Source organism: Rhinopithecus bieti, unplaced genomic scaffold, assembly GCF_001698545.2.
Source record: "Rhinopithecus bieti isolate Rb0 unplaced genomic scaffold, ASM169854v2 scaffold_17882, whole genome shotgun sequence".
NCBI classification, from domain to species: Eukaryota; Metazoa; Chordata; class Mammalia; order Primates; family Cercopithecidae; genus Rhinopithecus; species Rhinopithecus bieti.
Window position 1 is genome coordinate 621011 of NW_016809462.1, and position 6618 is coordinate 627628.

Sequence of the window (6618 nt, forward strand, 5' to 3'; positions counted from 1 at the left end):
AAAAAAAAAAAAAAAAAAAAAACCTATTGACTCCATACTTGAATTAATGAGAGTGAATAGGCAAGATTACCTTAGTTCTCTCTCTCTTTTTTTTTTTAATCTCTTTTAACACAAGCATGGCCTTGCTATCACAGTTTAAAACTGTAGTTTAAAACTTTTAACAAAGCTCATCTTAGAGTTCTTTGAAAAGGCAGTCACATCTACTACATTCTTTATATGGACATGCCATATTTTATTTAACTTATATTCATTTGATAGACATTTGGATTTAAATCTTTTGCTATTAAACCCTTATTTTACCTCATTGTATATATTGTCAAGCTTTTGAGGGCAAAATAAGTTGCTAGGGCTGAAATTTCAAGGTCAAAGAACATGTACTAATTCTTCACCAGAAGGTTAGGTCATTGAAAATTTCAAAAAACTATTAGACTGATTATATTCTTTACACTCTCATAGTTCTGGGATATTATCACACTTCTTAGTTAACAATATGATAGGCAAAATAAGGGTTCGCAAGCACAGTGGCACACGCCTGTAATCCCAACACTTTGGGAGGCCAAGTCGGGTGGATCACTGAGGTCAGGAGTTCGAGACCAGCCTGACCAACATAGTGAAACCCCATCTCTACTAATAATACAATTAGCTGGGCATGGTGGCGGGTGCCTGTAATCCCAGCTACTCTGGAGGCTGAGGCAGGAGAATTGCTTGAACTCAAAGGGCAGAGGTTGCAGTGAGCCGAGGTTGCACCACTGCACTCCAGCCTGGGCGACAGAGTGAGACTCTGTCTCAAAAAAAAAACTAATTTAAGGCCGGGCGCGGTGGCTCAAGCCTGTAATCCCAGCACTTTGGGAGGCCGAGACGGGCGGATCACGAGGTCAGGAGATCGAGACCCTCCTGGCTAACATGGTGAAACCCCGTCTCTACTAAAAAATACAAAACCTAGCCTGGTGAGGTGGCGGGCGCCTGTAGTCCCAGCTACTCGGGAGGCTGAGGCAGGAGAATGGTGTAAACCCGGGAGGCGGAGCTTGCAGTGAGCTGAGATCCGGCCACTGCACTCCAGCCTGGGCGACAGAGCGAGACTCCGTCTCAACAAAAAAAAAAACTAATTTAAAAACTATGGATAGATAGATCAAAGATTAACCAGTCATGGTCTAGTGGCTAATGCTTGTAATCCCATTATTTGAGAGGCCCGAGGCAGGAGGATCACTTGAGTCCGGGAGTTGGAGACCAGCCTGGGCAACAGGGTGAAACCGTTTCTCTAGAAAAGATACAAAAATTAGCCAGGCATGGTGGCATGTGCTTGTGGTTCCAGCTACTGGAGAGACTGAAGTGGGAAGATCTGTTGAGCCTAGGTCAAGTCTACAGTGAGCCGTGACTGTGCCAGGGCACTCCAGTCTGGATTACAGAATGAGATCTTATCTCTTTTTTTTTTTCTTTGAGACATATCTACAAATGATATTTTGCCTTTCCAATAATTGTTTTCTATTTTAATTAAAAGATAATTCTAGAGTAACAAATACGGAATAAAAGAAATACTACTTAGGGTATGTTCCTGATTGTACTGAAAATGTTCTGGTCTATAAAGTATATTAAGCATAGCGGTATATAGCCTTTTATTTGAGATATTTACTTGTCATGTTGAATTATCAGTCTTTTTCCAGTTTAAGTTTTGAATCAGTAAAGGAAGTTGAACTTTCATCACACAATTTTTCAAGTCTTATTAACATGAATGTATAGTTTTTCTCCTTCAACCTGTTAATACTGTGTAAATAGATTTCTTCATATTGAACTACCTTTGCATTCTGGGAATGAGTCTTCATACATATGAGAAAAGTGTTTTAGTTTGTTTAGGAATTTCTCAGTGACATGAAATAAATTTTTTAAGTTTTGCCTCTGTGCTCTGTCAAATTTAGAAGCAGTGATCATTAACTCTGTAAAAATAATTTAGAAGCTTTAAACTCTGAAGCAGTTTTAGTAGCATCAAAACTTTGTTTCTTGAAAGTTTATAAAAATTGATGTGACATCATCACTTTCCAGTTCCTTTTAAGGGAATAGTGTTTTCTCAATTTCTTCTGTTGTAATTAGTCTCTCTCTTGTGGTTAATTTTGGCAATTTATATTTCCCTTAAAAAATCAACCCATTCAATAGAGTTACACTATTTTAAGGATTTTTTTTAAGTGTTTTTGTATCTTTATTCTTTCTCTCTCTCTGGTTTGTTTTTGGTTTTTTTGTTTGTTTGTTTTTTGCTTGTTTGTTTGCTTTTAATTCTTCTTTGTGTCATTGATTAGACTAGCCAGTAAAGCATTTGCCAGATGGGAGCAAAATTACAATGTGGGTGTTTCAGTATTTAGGTGTTTGGAATTTATTTGATTCTTAATAGATTTTAAATACAATAATTTGTAGGCATTGTATAGCTTCAAATGTATTTATTTATTTATTTATTTTATTTTTGAAATGGAGTCTCTTGCTCTGTACCCCAGCCTGGAGTACAGCGGTGCTTTCTTGGGTCAATGGCAACCTCCACCTCCCGGGTTCAGGCGATTCTCCTGCCTCAGCCTCCCACATAGCTGGGATTACAGGCATGCACCACCACGCCTGGCTGATGGCATTTTTAGTAGAGACAAGGTTTCACCATGTTGGCCAGGGTAGTCTGGAACTCCGGACCTCGAGTGATCCGCCTGCCTCGGCCTCCCAAGGTGTGGGATTACAGGCGTGAGCCACCGCACCCGTCCCAAATTTTTAAAATGTATGGAAATACAAGCATTGTACGTCATCATCCTGCTTCCTGCTTTCTTAGACTTTGGTTCCCTCTACCCACCCAGGGTGTCATTGAAGCTATCTCTGTTGTTGTAAGTCCATGTTTTGTTACTTGTATGAATAGACTCTCAACACCACTGCGTCTGGGCCACTCTTGCAATCTGGATTTCCAGCACTGCAGATTGGTCCTACCCAGGCCTTCTTTGAGTCACCCATGCACTTCACAGGGTGTTTTCTTCTTTGAGGGTGGAAAGCCTTAAGAACTGAGAAGAAAAGAGAATGCACAGGTCAAAGGAATTGAAGGAGCATTGACTATGGCAGGGGAAATGATTGAAGAAAGTCAAAAGTGAAAAAAGCTGCTGGCTGATCTTTGAAATCATTTACATATAACAACAAATACATTAGTATTTTGGTACTTTTTAAAACCACCAAAATGTCAGTATTTTGACATTTAAAATTCGCTCCTAGTATTGTATTCTTTAGGCAGTGCTTTATCTGTTTTACTGCTTTTTTGTCTCCTCAAAATCAGCTCTATTGTAATCCTCATTAATAATTTATTACTTTACAAGTTTATCATTCTATATTTATTTTCCTCAGGATTTTCTGTTATTATTTTACAAACTTCTTGAGTTGGATACTTGATTCATTGATTTATTCTGTAGTTATAGAGGTTTTAAAGCTGCAGTTTAAAGATGAACACGAAGTTTTGGCTGTATAGGTAATGCTTTGTAATTTGTTTTCATACTATCTTTAAGCCAACAGTAGTTTTGAGGGAATTTTATTTTCCCACCCTCTCCCTGAGACAGAGTGTTGCTCTGTCTCCCATGCTGGAGTGCAGTGGCTCGACCTCAGCTCACTGCAGCCTCCACCTGCCGGGTTCAAGCAATTCTCCTGTCTCAGCATCCTAAGTAGCTGGGATTACAGGCATGCGCCACCACACCCGGCTAATTTTTGTATTTTTTAAGTAGAGACGGGGTTTCACCATGTTGGCCAGGCTGATCTTGAACTCCTCACCTCATGATCTGCCTGCCTCAGCCTCCCAAAGTGCTGGGATTACAGGCGTGAGCCACGGCGCCCAGCCCAGGGAATTTTTATATTCTGCTTGGTTGAAGGAGGTTTGCTTTTGTTTTTGTAAATAATATCTAGTTTTTATGGCATTGTGATTCAAGAAATGTAGTCTGCTATTTGCAATTTTTTTAATTTAACGTGTTTTTTGTTGCCTAATATATGTTCAATTTTTATAAACTATGGTTATTTAAAAGAAGAGATCTGCTCTCAACAAAATTAAGAGGTATAATGTATACTTCTTAATTTTGAACTTCAATCATTTTGTTCCTTTTTTTTTTTTTTTTTTTTTTGAAACCAAGTCTCACTGTGTCACCCAGACTAGAGTACAGTGGTGCGATCTCAACTCACTGCAACCTCCACCTCCTGGGTTCAAGCGATTTTCCTGCCTCAGCCTTTCAAGTAGCTGGGATTACAAGGGCGCACCACCATGTCTGGATAATTTTTGTATTTTTAGTAGAGACGGGGTTTCACCATGTTGGCCAGGTTGGTCTCAAACTCTTGACTTCAAGTGATCTGCTCCCCTCGGCCTCCCAAAGTGCTTGGATTATAGGTGTGAGCCATTGTGCCCAGCCCTCAACTTCTTACTGAATAGGCTGAGGGTGAGGAAAGAAGGTTGTTATTGCTGTGTCCAGTGGCAGAGATGGAAGATAACACCCATATAAGTGAATCTGTGCAGTTCAAACTCAAGGGTCACCAAATAGAGTCCCACATACCTCCTGCCGTCACACATACAACAGCCTCCCCGACACTAAAGTAGTATGTTTGTTACACTTAATGAACCTACATTGACCTGTGACTATCACCCAGAGTCCCCACAGAATAGATTTTTGTCTCTAGTTTTCATGTCACGTTCCACACAAGTACAAAGATGTCATGCAAATCTGTTCTCACCTTTTTTGATAACTCTTCTTTTCCTTCCCCTGTGAGAGATGATTGGATGATTGCTTATGAAAAGGAGGAGGATTTGGCTACCCGCAGCCTTGTTAGCAAATGCACTCTCCTGTGTCTTCATCAGATAATACTGTGGCACTCCAAATGTGATGGATTTTATTGCCACCCCTTCAGTTTCAGGTTTCAACCCAAGAATGGACTCCTAGAGCTTTTGTCTTTGCAGGATTTGCTCCATTTGTTTCCTGAACCTATTTTACCATTTCCTTTCACAATTTATATTCCCCTGAACCAAGAGAGCATTTGGGTATGTGAAGCTAATTTGGGGTTCTATGAAATTTTTTTTTTTCCTACCTCTTACTCCTTTGGAAGATCTTACCTTTATTTTTTCTTTAATCTGCATTTTAGCCAAATGCATTTATTATTGGAAATAATTACATGTGAATAATTACCATTTTTCTGCTCTTTCCTGATTTCTTCTGTTCTTTCCTGGTTTTCAAATTCTTCAGGATAACAAATTCTAGTGTTTTTCTTTTCTCTGGTGAGAGAGAAGATGGTCAGATGGAGTTTTTACTTTTAGGAAAATTTCTTCTGAAACTGCTTATAATGTGATTCATTTTACCTTTCTCCAAATTGAAAGTTATTGGTGAAATTTTTGGGATTTGTTGAATCAGCTGTCATCCCCACCCTCATCTCTCTGGAGAGCCAAGTTAGAGAGTTGCCTAAGCAGGGTAAACACTCTGTTCTTCGAGAATGTTCTCTGTCACTGGCCTTTTCCTCTGTTTGATTCAAGCTGTTACATTTTTTCTTGAAAGGCAGTAGTGTGTATATTGTATCATTTGTTTTTGAGACAGGGTCCCACTCTGTCACCTAAACTGGAGTGCAGTGGAGCAGCCCTGGCTCACTGCAGCTTTGAACTCCTGGGCTTAAGCATTCCTTCTGCCTGCACATTCCTAGTGCCTGTGACGACAGGCACATGCCACCACACCTGACTAATGTCTTTATTTTTAGTAGAGATGAGATCTCACTATGTTGCCCCATCTGGTCTCAAACTCCTGGGCGCAAGCGATCCTCTCGCCACGGTCTTCCAAAGTGCTGGGATTATAGGCATGAGGCACCATGCCTGGCCCTAATACATTTCTTAATTATGTTTTGGAGGCAAGAGATCTTCAGGTTGGGTCTGTGCTATTGCCATAAACAGGAGTAACTTTTTTTCTTTTATCAAATAAATTTGAAATTCTTATGAACTGTATTATGTTTGATTTTATTTAGCATTCAGATTACTTACTTTGAGCAAATCCTTAAGTAACAATGCCTGCTTTTGTGGCCTTTCCTTTACCACTGCAATGAGGATTGAAAATGGTGTTCTGCCTTCAAATTAGTAGTTCTTTTGTCATGAATCCATGGTGATGAAATAAAGAAAATATAGGTGGAGTTCTGTTGTAATGTTGGTCTGACGTCAGAATTGCTGTGTGCTATCTAAACCTTTACAATAGTATAATTGCAGTAACTTACAAAAGGCATGTAATTTTTTAAATGTTTATTACAGGCCTAGCACAATGGCTCCTACCTGTAATCCCAGCACTTTAGGAAGCTGAGGCGGGAAGGTCACTTGAGGCCAGGAGTTCAAAACCAGCCTTATTTGTATAGCAAGACCCTATGTCTACAAAAGACAAACCTAAAAATTAGCCGAATGAGGTGGCGCATACCTGTAGTCCCAGCTACTCAGGAGACTGAGGTCAGAGAATCACTTGAGCCCAGGAGTTTGAGGCTGCAGTGAACTATGATTGCACCACTGCACTTCAGCCTGGGTGGCAGGGCAAAACCATGTCTGTCTGTCTGTCTCTCTCTCTCTCTCTCTCTCTCTCTCCCTCTCCCCCCACCCCCTTCTGCCCCCCACCTCCT

General features: G+C 40.1%; 1 protein-coding gene across 2 annotated transcripts in view; it reads left to right on the top strand.

Moving 5' to 3' along the window:
- The window catches only part of ZFR (zinc finger RNA binding protein), a 96989-nt gene that overhangs the window by 69527 nt on the left and 20844 nt on the right, over positions 1-6618 (top strand). The gene's annotated exons all lie outside the window — the stretch shown is intronic.